This window comes from Protopterus annectens, chromosome 5.part0 (assembly GCF_019279795.1).
Source record: "Protopterus annectens isolate FY-2018-M chromosome 5.part0, PAN1.0, whole genome shotgun sequence".
Taxonomy (NCBI): domain Eukaryota; kingdom Metazoa; phylum Chordata; order Ceratodontiformes; family Protopteridae; genus Protopterus; species Protopterus annectens.
Window position 1 is genome coordinate 1,689,501,381 of NC_056735.1, and position 13,767 is coordinate 1,689,515,147.

At 37.4% G+C, this 13,767-nt stretch overlaps 2 protein-coding genes across 2 annotated transcripts in view; one reads left to right on the forward strand and one right to left on the reverse strand.

The window, feature by feature from the left end:
* LOC122802408 (WD repeat-containing protein 3-like) overlaps positions 1–5,754 on the reverse strand; it is a 270,090-nt gene extending 264,336 nt beyond the window's left edge. Inside the window, exons 1-2 of the mRNA XM_044072031.1 lie at positions 5,587–5,754; positions 5,387–5,389 (exon numbers count right to left, since the gene is read on the reverse strand). The gene's annotated coding sequence lies outside the window, so the exon portion shown is untranslated. The remainder of the gene's footprint in view (positions 1–5,386; positions 5,390–5,586) is intronic.
* Positions 5,755–5,882: 128 nt separating this feature from the next.
* The window catches only part of GDAP2 (ganglioside induced differentiation associated protein 2), an 835,060-nt gene continuing 827,175 nt past the window's right edge, over positions 5,883–13,767 (forward strand). The window contains exon 1 of the mRNA XM_044071479.1: positions 5,883–6,218. The gene's annotated coding sequence lies outside the window, so the exon portion shown is untranslated. The remainder of the gene's footprint in view (positions 6,219–13,767) is intronic.

A 13,767-nucleotide genomic window follows, 5' to 3' on the forward strand; every position in this document is an offset into this window, starting at 1 on the left:
GTAAGACTCTAAACTACAGAATAACCCACTTTAAGTTGTTCTTTAATTTTTCTAACAAACCTTCTCAGGTATTTGCAGGCTGCTTTACACAGTAACAAGGAAAAAAAAACCCTCCAGAATTGTACCTTAAAAATATAAAGACCACAGCTACGCTAATTTTTGAGTATTCACTTACCTAAACAGTAAAAGGATCTGGTTATGTCAATCAGACTGCTTACACTATAAAGAGATTAACTGTGGATGATATATATTATTGCTTGAATGTCTCAGTACTGCACAGTTTAGGATGCAGAATGTTTAACTCGTTAATGTTTTGGCACAATGCTGTAGAAGAATACGTAATGGTACTTGTGTATTATCATTCTGGAACCTGGTTGCAATAATACGCAAGTACCTGGGCTTACACTATTCACACCCACAAACAGGCTTTACAATGCATAACCCCCCCCAAGCAGAGTCTTTGGCTTAGTTCTCCAACTCCTTTAACACACACTATCTAGATTTCACTGTCTTCCAGTGCTCACTAGCCCACAGTAAACAGTTACTTCATAGGTTCATAGGACATTACTAAGCTAATGAACCTAGGACCCTTACAATGATAGCCATGTTATTCCTGAGTTACCCTTACAGTCTTATCCATATTATACCAGAGTTACCCAAATTACCATGGATAAATGGACATGATTTGCAGAGTGAGTCTAAGGCCAAGCACCAACTACCTCTGTCCATAAGGGACAGGAGCACCACCCCAAGGGTGAATTTACAGTCTCCCATCCAATTGTCCAGGTTACGCTTCAACATGGTCATTGAGGAGCTCTGCTTGACATGAACTGGGAGTCTATTCCAAAAGAGCAGCAATCTCTGGGAGACATATCTGTCTCTCCAGCATGTACTGCTGCTGTCACAGGTCAAGTTAAGATTCCTGGAGCTAGGGACTCTTGTCCCATTTAATTTGCAGATCTGCAGCATTTCCATTAGGGCAGGGTAAGAGATTGGTCTGCAGATCAAGCACAAGTTGCCTCTCAGCAGCCTGTACGATACAGAGTACAGTGACAGGGTTTCAGGCTATCAACATAAGACATGGTTTGGAAACCCTGAATTTCCCTTGTGAGACACCTCTGTGGTCTCTCCAGCTGCTGCAGGTGTCTGGTGAGGTACATGTAAAAGGGGGCATTGTAATCAATTAGCGGTCTAATGACAGTTGAGTACAGTGGAGTTACAACATCCTTAGACCTGGATGCAACACCCTTACTTGGGAGATGCACGATATGGAAGGCTTTTCTTACCACCGTGGAAACAGTGATTGAAGTTTGGATTTCTATCAACATGAGTTCCCAAGTCTCTCACCACTGGGTTTGAGCTTAGTGGGCTGCTATCAATACTGTAATTAAAAGGGTATCCCTCTTTGCCAAAATTTGCATTTAGTTTTAGTTCATGGCTTTGGCACAAATTGTTTGTCTGTGTTAGCTCCTTTTGTAATATGTTAACATCATTGAGGGACTCAATAATTGCACCCAATTTGCAATCAGTGAATTTGGTAAGTCACAGGGCATCTACTTTGGCCCGACCATCCAAAGAATAGATTCCAAACAGTAATGGACCCAGTACAGATCCCTGTGGTATGCCAGTGGTGGAATCCCCGACTTTAACAATGTCAGTTCTGTCTGTGAGCTAGTTGGCTACCCATTTAGTGACATATGGGTTAATAGTCAGCTGGGTGAGCGTCTCAGTGATGCCAGAGTTGGAAATTGTGTTAAAAGACTTGGTTAGGTGCAAATCGGCAGCATGCACTGTTTTAACCTTCATCCAGGGATTTGGTGACATTCTCAAAGAAGTCTAACAGGTTTAACAGGCATGATCTACCCTTAATGAAGCCAAACTAGGTTGGGTCAAGAGTTTGAAAGTCGTCTATGTCATTAAGGTCCATGATGATTCTTTCCATGGCCTTGCAAATCAGGCTGGTTAGGCTTAGGGGTCTATAGTTCCCAGACTCAGTTGATAGCTCCCATTTGTGTTTGTGCAAGGGACTACTGTTGCAGTTTTCCACTCTGTTGGAACATAGCCAGTTTTCAGGCTATGGTTAAAGAGGGTGACAAGTGGTTCCACTAGGTCTTATTTTAGATTGCTAACTAAGCAACCTGGGATATTGTCTGCTTCCACTGAGGCGGTTTTTGGCCTTGGAGAGCACAGATATGATCTGCTCTCTAGAGATACTAGGGAGGGGAGACTAGTGTCAGGAATGGTATGGCTGGTGGAGACAGGGAGATGAAGTCTGTGCACAATCTGTCGACGACAAGCAGGTTGGCAATTTCCTCAGAGTGGTACCATTGTAACTAGTTCGACACATTGCTGGGCATTTCCTTTTACATTTCTGACATAGCTAAAGAATGCCTTATGGTTATCCTTAACTAGGGATGCCATTTTGATTTCACAATTAGCTTTAGAGAACATTACAAGATGTCTAATTTGCTTGTTCAAGCTATGGGAGTTTTTTCCCCCTCCGGTGAGTCTGTTACCTCTTGCTCTTAGACATCAGTTTCTTTCTCTTGTTGTTATATATAACCTATTTGTACTTGAGGTCCACCAGGGTGGCTTGTTTTTTTGGGGAGGACCTGGTTTTGATCTGGTTGGGTACAGCTGAGGCTATACAGTTGTTTATGCATTTACACACGGCATCTTTGTACACCACAGACATTGTTGGCAGTTTCCCAGGGTTTGAAACTTTTTATACTATTGCTTAGTAGGTTGTAGTTAGCTTTGGAAATTATTTTTAGTTTTATTGCTCCTAGGTTTTATACTATTGCTTAGCAGGCTGTAGCTAGAGTTGGAATTTTTTTTTAGTTTTACTGCTCCTAGGTGGATGCCAGGTCCAATAGTTAATTTGAACGAGACCGATTTATGGTCGGACCTTAACTGGGAGGGTACCACACAGGGCGGGTGTGTGTGTGTGCAGTGACTCGCATGTTGGGGAGTACCAAGCCTAGGACATTTGAATACCTTGTGGGGGTGCAGACTATCTGTTCCAGGGCATATGCATTTTGACACTCACACCCACAAACATTACCAAGGAAGGGGATAATATTCTCTTAATACTACAGTCTCCGGTCCTGACTAGAGACTAAACTGCCAGTACACTACACTACCAGACTGAGGACTGACCAGCTATTACTCTTGCTAATAAGCCAAACATTTACAAATTCAAATGGTATCACACCACCAGCTTGTGACCAGTTAGCCATAAATATACTTATGACCTGCCACAAACTTTGGAAAAGTGAGTAAATAAATAATATATTACTTACTAAACAAACAATCACTTAAGCAATACAGTTAGCAGCTAAATATTGAGAGATACAAATTGCACATGGCAACAGAAAGTAATCCTTTTAAGCAAACAGATAATTAAAAAAATACAGTATAGCAAGGCTTTTCCCCCAGATAATTCTGAATAAAAAATGACTAAATCTTAAGCTAAACTATTCTGAACTTCCAGGCAGAAAGAAATGTGTGGAGAACTCACAAGGCACAGGTTGCATGGGCAGTTCTATGTCTTCTTTTTATCTTCAGCTGGTGTAGAACTTTATTTCATACTGACCATAGATGCAACAGAGCAAAGTTCCCATATGCATACTAATAGTTTACTTGCTCTAGTAGGCTAGCTATTGCTTTAAATAAATTTTTTGTAATGTGTTATTTTCCCAGCCAAGGAAAAGTCATAGATCTTATAAACGCACTGTGGCATTACACTTCACATCTAAAGTAAAACTGGTGTAATTCACAGCAGAAGGAAGTTACAATTTCAGTGCTAAAATGGGGGGGGGAGGTTACAAAAATAACAGTTAATAAGTTTACAAGTTCACACATTTTCTTGTCAGTAAGAAATACACACATTACAGGCTTCACAAAACTTAAATGCAACTCGCACATCTGTTACATGCCAACTCAAAAAAGTGGCATGTTTATTTTCAGACATCACAATTATTACCTGTTCATACCACATAACCATGCTCATATTTTTATTAAATCTATGCATAACCTTTCCCTTGTAAAACACTGCAGACCTATCACAATAAGCAACATACACCACAATTATTGCCATACAATTAACATACCCAGGAGAACATGTTTGTTGCCCTTAATCTGATGCTCATGCTTTTTGCGAATTTACCCTGTGGCAAAAGGCACAAGAAAAGTTACCATTCCTTTGCTTTACTCCTTGAAGCACTAGATTACATTATTTATTAATTGTAAACTTTTGTTAATATAGATTAAGACTGTAGCTTCTTTTTAATGTCTCCACACCAGATAACATCATTCAATTGTGTTTTAGTCTTTCACTGCTGGAGAATAATGTATTACCATAGCATGTGTTTCATTATTACCATAGCATGTGCTTCATTATTACTATCACTAGCCTTTCCATTTTCATTTACTTCTGTTAATATTCTTGGTTTCTACAAAAAACTTTTCTTTTGTTAATCAATCCATCTATCTGCTCATTCACCATCTCTCTGGGATACTGCCTTTCAATAAAGATATGTTAGACTGAATGGTAAAACCAGGCAATAACAGACAGTAAACTGACAGCTGAAGGCAGCAACTTAAACAATGACAAATTATTTATAGGCAAGACTTACCAAAATGCAAAACCTGAGTGAGATGATGAAGTGGTGGAATTATTAATAATCAACAAAGAGGTTTTACAAGCCAAGAATGTTTACAGAAACAAATGTAAATGAAAATGTTTGGTCACTATAATAATAAAGTGCTGATAACAATGAAAGAATAAAATAATTCACATCACCATGTAATAGTTGAACGTTTATTCCCTTGGCTCCCTGACACACGGTTCTGTAAATACAGGACGTTCATCTTTACTCAAGAATGAAAATCTTCCAGTTACAGTCTAAATTAAGCACAAAAAGAGATACTACTAACCAGGTAAGAACTAGCTATACAAATAGGGGCTAGGAAAACTAGTCATAAAAAGGAAGCACAATTAGATATTGTTTTATACAGGTCAACTGGTTATGTATATTAATAAGGGGTGTATTTCAGTTAGGATCACGGTTGCAAAATAACTAATGAAATTCAAGTTATGTTAAGGAGTAAAAACTACAATGGTAAAGCAAGCATTCTTTCTGGATAATTCCTCCTGGATCCCTTGATCTATTTTATTCAAGTATAAATACCAACCTAGATTACAAAAGACACCAGAAATTCACGTTATATGTCTAGAAAACGCAAACTATAACAATACACACACGCAGATTTGAAAAACAAAACATCACTGCAAACACGGTCATAGAATCAATGCATTATGGACATTCAGTAATGAATTTTACAAGTACTGTGTGTAAGCAACGATACACCCACAAATAAAAACACTCTACATGTTTGCATTTTCCCCTTTTATTCAGTAGAATCCTAAACCACGTGTAAAATGATGCTACAGCACAAAAGTTCAAGACCCATATCGTTACGTGACATTTTGATCTCAAGTATAGTACTACCAGCGAATTACCACTTCGCTGTGCTAGCTAGCAACGTGAATTGTCCACATTTTTTAATAAAATTAAAACTTACACTCCACGAATTCAATCAGTCCATCTTCTCTACCAATTGTACAGTGCAACATATAAAAACGTACTTGCGTCAAGACAAAACTAGAGGAATACCAATTGACGAATAGGAAAGAGCACACGCTTCTCGTTCACGTATATGAAACACAGTAAACCATAAAGCCCCTACACCTAAAGCAGTCCAAAAGTACTGCTACGTTTACGTTTATCCACAATCCTCTGTCAAAAAGATGATTGTGCAGAATCTATTACTACGGTCTGGGTAGAAATTTTTGAGGCATGTCTAAAAACATCAGTACAAGCTGTGTAACGTGAAATATTATATAAATGTGTATTTCAAAACCGCAGGACCTGTTTTTATATCGTTTCAACTAATACAAGAGAGTAACTGCTGGCATCTCCTGTCTTACTTCCAGTTTTTCCACTTGGTGGTTTTGTACGCTACAGATTGCACACACATTTGATGATGAACCGCAAGTGACAGAGAGCTTCCGGTGACTGAGAGCAGCTGACTATAGAGGAGAGTTACGGTTGTAGATTGTGGATGTAGCTCTTCTTGGCTGGATTTTTTATAAACGTATGGTACAGAAGGTTTACGAAGTGACTTTGAATAGTATTCATAAATAGTGTGAAGTGGTAAGCAGTATTGTATGGGCTTCTACTGTCATCTGCATAGTTTTTATATGTATATAGATGCATTTTCTTCTGCAGCACACATCAGTAAATGCGAACGTTTTGGTTGTCATGATGTGTTATTGATATTTCATGAAAGATGCAGCTGCCGATAAACTCGATTTATCTAAACTTCTTTTGTGTGTTAATTTTTATACTGATATTTTCGTGTCAGACCCGTTATCTGAATATGTAGTGTTTGTGTTTTTTCTGAATGGAAATTGAATGCATTTGTTTCGAATAATTCAGTATGAGATGGGGGGGCGGGTTTGTTTTGAACTTGATACTATTTTTTTGGACTTGATATCAATCCCCAGATCAGTTCAGCAAAGATAGTACACCCCTAGCTCCTGATCCGTCACTATTGAAATTTCATCTTGTGCGCCTTCATAAGTTTGTATGTAGCTGAATATAAAGAATGATAACGTTCGGAGAGCTTAATAAGAAAGGCGCACTTGTTTGTATGTTTTAACTTTATGATTTTTTTTATTTACTCCAGGTTGAAGTGCTGGTTCAGACCTTTTCGGAATTCAGTGCAGCTAATATTGATGCAAGGGTATATTATCCGGGAACTTGTATTAGAGAACTTTTTGGCAAACATAGTAGGTTTTCACCAAATAATTTTTGTAGTGCAGTCAGAAACATTTTTTCCTGGTGGAAGAATAATAATTGAGAATAGTGTGCTGACCCGATGCTTGCTGTCTCTCCTTTGACCTAAAAGCAGTTGGTCAATTTTTACAAAAGATGTTAAGTGGTGCTGTGTATGTCTGATTTTTTTAAAAAAAACGGCACAGTTCAAGGTGTATTATATAAAACAACAAGAAGGTTTGTAGAACTTTTATATTGGTTTTTAAGCACAGTATCACTGGAAAAATACCCTTCTTTCTGGGCAGAAGAAGTAGCAAGTGTAGGCTAGAGTGCACAGAAGAGATCTGCATCTGTGTGGAAAATTAGTTGTTATGGATGTATTTATTTTTCATTTGAAAGTCAGGTGAATGAACTGGACCATTGACCTTTCTTATTCATGATCCCAGCCGGCAAGACGGATACAACACATATTTGATATAGCTGTAAATATGTAAAGTACAAAATTGGCATCTAAGACACTCAAATGAAATGTTTTTAATACAACACTTACTTGTGCAGTCCACATACCTAAAATACAGATCAGATAGAGTTATTGGTTGTTTTTAGTGTGTCATAAAATAAGTTAAATGTGTTAGCAGTACAAATACAATACTGTAAATTGCTTTTAGAAATAAGTGTAATCGGATGCTCCACAGAAAAGATATACAGTAGGTCACCAGTGAAAATTAGAAGTCTGTGAACTGATTATGAGGTTATTTTTCTTCCAAGAGCACTATAACTAAACCTATTATGACTTGTAGCTGTTATTGAGTAGTCTAAAGTTAATTTTGGAAAGAGGGATTAATGTTGCAGTTATGAAAAGTACAGTAAGGCATCTGAAATGAAAACAAATTATTTTATGAGAATAGTTACAAAACTATCCAAAGCAAAAATATGAAGTACTGAATTTCAGGCAAGATGGAAGGCCTTTTCAAACTTGCTTGGAGCTGTAATGCAATATGTAAACCTGTTTTTGTATTTACAGTTACAGATGAAATGTTACAATCGACATGACCGATATTAGCTGGTAGTAATTCAGAGCTAGTCCTTGTAGAAGGGAGAAGGTCGATAGTTTTCTTGAAAAGGAATGTGATGAAGATAGAAGTAGGATCAAAGTAGATGTGGAGAAGACAGTTCATGATGGGAAGAAACTGAGAAATCATGCTGAGTTAATGAATTGCCACTTGTTTAGAACTGTGGGAACCCGAGCTATAAAAATAAGGGGTTGTCATACTTTCTTTGGGGTAATATTAGAGTTTAAAATAGAGTGTTATGAGTTTGTTAGGAATTGGAGATGGGGATTAAGCAACGCATACTAGAGGCACGTCCTCCTTAATTTGGAAAACAACTTCAGGTTCCAAATGCTGATGCTCTTAACACCCTTTTTTATTTTTAGGATACAGTAGGTACTTTATTACAATAGCAGATCCTGCGTTTGGGGTAATTTTTTGTGTGTTTGGCAGTTAGTAGTACAGAGGATCAAGAGTATGAGCTGTTGGAGAGCCGCTTCCTGTAAACTAGAGTTTGTTTCTCGCAATTTCCATTTACCAGTAGTCTGATTCTGAGCAAGTCTCTTAAGACATTGCTCCCAAGTTGCCCTGAAAAGACAAACCTGTATCCAGTGGGTTTACCTGTTTTAACAAATATGTCAAAAGATGGAAGATGAAGAATGCGTGGCTATTGAGTATAAGGCTAATATGTTTAGAACTGTAAGAGTTAATTTGTGAGAAAATGTGTTTTGTTCTCTTTCAGTTCATTAAGATGTCAAGTATCCATGGCCGTCTCATTTTAGAGGTAGCATGATAAAAATAGTTTGTCTTGATTTTGTTTACAGCATGTTTAGTACAAGTCATTTACAGCAGTTTGCCTAAAACATCATACTGTACTGTTAACCCAGGAGATTGAAGATGGTGACCTGAAATCTGGGAGTTGAGTGGAATCTCAGTAGAGAAGTAGTAAATATAAACAGTCATCCGGCCTTCCTAGAAATGAACCAGAAAGGGAAGTAGGAGTAGAGGGCAGTTTTACACAGAATGGAAATTATTCTTTTTGTCCAGAAGGATGATATTGAAAGTTTCAAAGCCTAGGCTATTCTGAGCATCTCTGCAGTAGACTAACCAAAGAAAAAGGGTCTAAAAGCACACGAGATTAACACTGAAGTTATCTGCTTTCAGGTTATACATTACTCCAGAAAGGATAGCCTAAAGAAGAGTTTTGTAGAGAGAGATCTGGAGTAACTTTAATTTTGAAGGACAGAGGCTGTCAGGAACAGCGTGGCATTAGTGTGTGTGCTGAATGTAAGAACTTTGTGGTGTGCTTGCCATGATTACTGGATTGGAAAGCTGGAAGCCATCGTGACCTGTTTTTAAGATGTAGTGGTAAAGGTATGTAGTAATTTTGTGTTCAGTCTTCTGTAACATGGAGACCAAGCTGTGATGGAAAGATTCCTACTAAAACCAGTTAGTACTGAGGTAAAGTGCATTTGAAAGTATGTTGATATTTCTGGCCTAGTGAGAGTAAGAAAAAATTTTATAAAATGTTTGGTGTTTTCCTTCAGAAACTCTTTATAGATAGTAAGATAATTTTGGAGGATATGTAGATTGTGCATTTTTTTGTCGTTCTGGAGAGCTTCTGCTGGTTTATACAATAGTGACAGATGCAGATCCAGTTTAAGAATGTATTAAGATTCAGGAAATGTATTTTGATTTTAATATTAAAGGTTAACAGTCTTGAAGGGCATTGTCAGGAAATATGAAATATTTTTAATGTGTAACCTTATCTGAGGACAGAAAGATGCTGTATTTGAAATCAGTTAAGACAGGATTTGAAGATGTTGTTGATGTAATGTAATGTAAATTGTATGACAGAGGGAACTGGATGTTAAACATTATAGGGGAAAAAGCAATGTTAAACAGAGGAGACTTGCACAGTTAGTTTCAAAACTTAACATAAATCCCTTCCTGCTGCATAGCTCTGTGAAGTGGTTGTTGAAGTCTGGAGTGGAGCCCGAGAGTTAGTAGTGAGCAGGTAGAGCCTTGATAGATTCAAGCTTTAAGGTTATATGGCTATTGTAGAAGGCTTCTGATGTAAGCTGGAAAATGTGAGATAGGACTTGAAAGAAGAACATGGGACGGTGCTGATAAGTGGAAAAGAATATGAGAGAATTATTTTTGGAATTATTTTCTTCAGTATAGATAGTTTGTGAAAGTGGTTGGAAGGCTGAAGAGAGAATGAGTGGCTTGACAATCGCAGGGAAAAGCTCTAGAATTAGATTACAAAATAGTTAACTATATAATTCTGTTATTTTTATTGAAAATGGTTAACCATTGAAATTCACATTACTAAAACTCTTCTGTATGGGCTAAGGGCAACTGGGGTTTTGCATATATATATATATATATATATATATATATATATATATATATATATATATATATGTATGTACATTTAACTATTCTGATCGATTATTTATGGATTTATGTAGGTGTAGACAGATGTTATGTCCAGCAACGGAGCATTTCAGAGGTACAGAGGTGGGAGAGCAGCTGCCATCCAGAAGCAGTGATAGACAGCCAGTGATGGAATGGGAAGTTGTGGGTTATATGAGCAAATGCACGGCCCATCAATTTAATGCGCAGACAGATGGCTTGAGGTAGACTTGTGGAAATTAAGACCATTCTAATGCCAGCAGTGCTGAGTTAATGCTGCTTTGTTTAGACTGTACCACTTGCTACCTTTGCTGCTTTTCTCTCGCCTGAGAAGGTGAATTAAACATTTAAAACATCATCTGGATGTGGAATGGGGATCCATTTATTACTTATGTGAGAAACGGAGGACTGAAGAAGTCAGTTGGAAGGCTTGCACTGAGAAAGTGTAAGGAAAGTAGAAGTGGAAAAGTGTAGGATTTTTTTTTCTGTATAAAGTGAATAGGTTTAAAGTATCAGCAGGTGAATGAACTTCAGGAGTACCACAGAATATTACGTTTCCATGATTCTAAATGTGGGATATGTTTAAGTTTGTATGTTGAGTAGCATTGTATAGTAGTGGGTGATATACCATTCTTAGAAAAAGCTGCATTTTAGAAATCTGAATGTCATTCTCACAACCCCCACTCATATGTACTCTGTAAAGTTGAAGAAGTCATTTAGCGATCAGGTTTTTGACTGTAATATTAAGTGGGTGTATATTTTTCTTTGTAAATACCAAGTTAGCAGATTACTTACAAAAAACTGTAATGTTAAGTAGTACATTATTGGTGTGAGTCAATGTAAGCCATACGCATGCAGAAATTGGTGCAGCACAGTTTGTGTGAATTATTAGTACAAATGAGGTTACAAAGCTAGCTTTAGGAAATATATAAATGCATATAAATTCAGTATACCTTCTGTTCTTTTAGTTGCAGTTTGTACCCATATCTTGTTTGCCTAAGCCTTATAGGCAGACTGACAGTTTGGGTGTCATATGGATTAGAATTGGAAAGGTTTGTCTGAAACCTGGCAAGAGACCCTGACTTTCTTGTACCTTAAATGGATCAGTAATACAGGGATTGGTAAAGCTTGTCTATAGCCTGCAGAGAGTCCTATCCACTCTTGTAAATGAGAGGATGTGGAACAGTAATAGTATGACATAGGCCATTACCTAATATGATGGTGGTAAATGTAGCTAGTACTTCTTTATGTTTCTTGAATCAGAAGATGAAAACTGTGGAATGTTTTGCCTGTTGCTGTCAGTCATAGTCGTTGAACTTTGCTAATTCCTCAAGAGTAACAAGGAACTGCAAATTCTGTTTGTTCAGACACATTATGAATTACGGTTTTAGAAACAAAAAAATCTTTACAGCTTGTTCTATTGTGTTATGTGAGCTTCTGTAGTTCTTTATACAAATGTATGTTCAGTGTGAAGATGTTTCACTGGTGATATAGGTGTGTTAGCATTAGATGCTGATTTGCTTAAAATGTCACAGATGTGTTTATGGAACTACATCCAGGTACACAAAGCATCACCCATGTAATGTCCCATGTTTTTTTTTTTTTGCTTTTGATGTTTAAATTTCACCCTTTACTTCACCAGTAATGCACTTTCATGCTTTACAGTAAATTCTCTTCTTTTTGTGTGTGGGTAGGTGTGCTCAACATTTATACAAAGCAAAGCATCATACTTTTTCACATATACGATGATTGTCATATATCTGTAGATGTTTTTAGTATGTAATTGAGTTCTTCATCAGAAGTGTCATCTTTGTGCAGGTGTCACTACATTCTGACATAAAGCTGCTGGAAAATATTTATTTTAGTGCTTTGTAAGATTTGTTTGAGTTTGGGCTAAAAGTGATACATTGTAGAGCCAAGTAATGTGCAGTTGTATCCCCTGTGTGGTCCACAGTATTTTGAAGGAGGTATTAGATTGTCAATGGCATGTGGTTTACAGCTGTGTCCTATGATGGCATAACAGCGCAAGTAGTTTATTTCACTGTGGCTGCACGTATTTAGAAAGCCACACCATGCAGCAGTGAAAAGCCATTATCACAAAAGTCAGTACTGTAAAGGTTTCATCTGCAGTATTCTTATGGACCGTGAAAATGATGGGTGAAGCTCAAAATATAACAAAAAGTGTATACTGTTGACATGACCAACACCCCGTCAGGGAAACTGCAAGTCCAAACTTGAAACCATTGTACAGCAGTATCACAAAGATGGTTGCTTTTCCAAGAGCTGGCTCCCATACATAAAGCTTGGCCAATAATTTACTGCAGTCTGCAAGGTGAACTGTGTTCCCTCAGTACTTGATGGAAGTATGATAATGTTTAGTTTGCATCACACACATGGTGTGACATTCACAAAATACATTACTTTGGGTGTGTGTAGAAATGCTATGAGGTAGAACTCATGTCTGTAAATTAAAAAGGAGTTTGTGTTTCTTACATTTAAGAATTCCACTCCCCCAGAAAACGTTTCATACTTTTTAAGAATCCTCACAACAAATATCTCCCATATTGCTTTATTCTTTGTAATTGACATCAAGACTGCTTCTTCATAGATGGGTACAAAAGTTCCAAAGTCAGTGTCTGCAATTTTTTTACTCAAAGTACATTGAGATTCTGTCCCATAGTATTTGTTATTGTAGTTCTGTCATATTGCTTCAGTGCATTTTCTCACCAGGTCTTATCGTCTGGATGCACACAGTGGATGAGGAGGAGAAATATATTGGGAGTATTTTATAAATAGAAGCAGTCTCTCTATGTTGGTGTTATGAAGATGCAAAACTACTTCACTGAAACTTGTTAATTTTTATATTTGTCTCGCAGTTCTATTCAGTAGCAGTGGCTTTTGCAGACTTTCCAGCTGATATGTCATTTCCTGACATTTTGTATTTCACAGCATGATAGCGGTCATAAAAGAGCTGGGAGGAAGGGAGAGTTTCAATAATGCATTGCGATTCTTTGCAGAGCTCCCTGCTTATTTCTAGTTCCTTCAACTCTTCACAAGAACACATTTCCTATTGCTGTGCCTTTAAGTAAAATTAAACTTATGAATACTCCCTTGCATGTACATATCTTGCGTCACAACTAAAGATATAGCAGAGAATTATCTGTTGTGGGTAACATGGAATATAAAACATACTGGTGTTGATGAGATGAATACTTTCCATGGACTGACCTTGCCCACCTCATCATTGTTGACTCTCTAGACCTGATAGTACACTTGATTACAGCCTATCATGTTGCGTGTGGTACTTGTTTTACCATGTGCCTGTTTTTGAAACCTGGTATCTGGAGACCATCATAGAATGTGCTTCCCTTCGATAAACCTCAGGGTGTTCAGCCTAGATGAATCAAGTTCCAGTCTTTTATTGGGTTCTTGACATAAAGATTTTAGTTTAGCCTTGG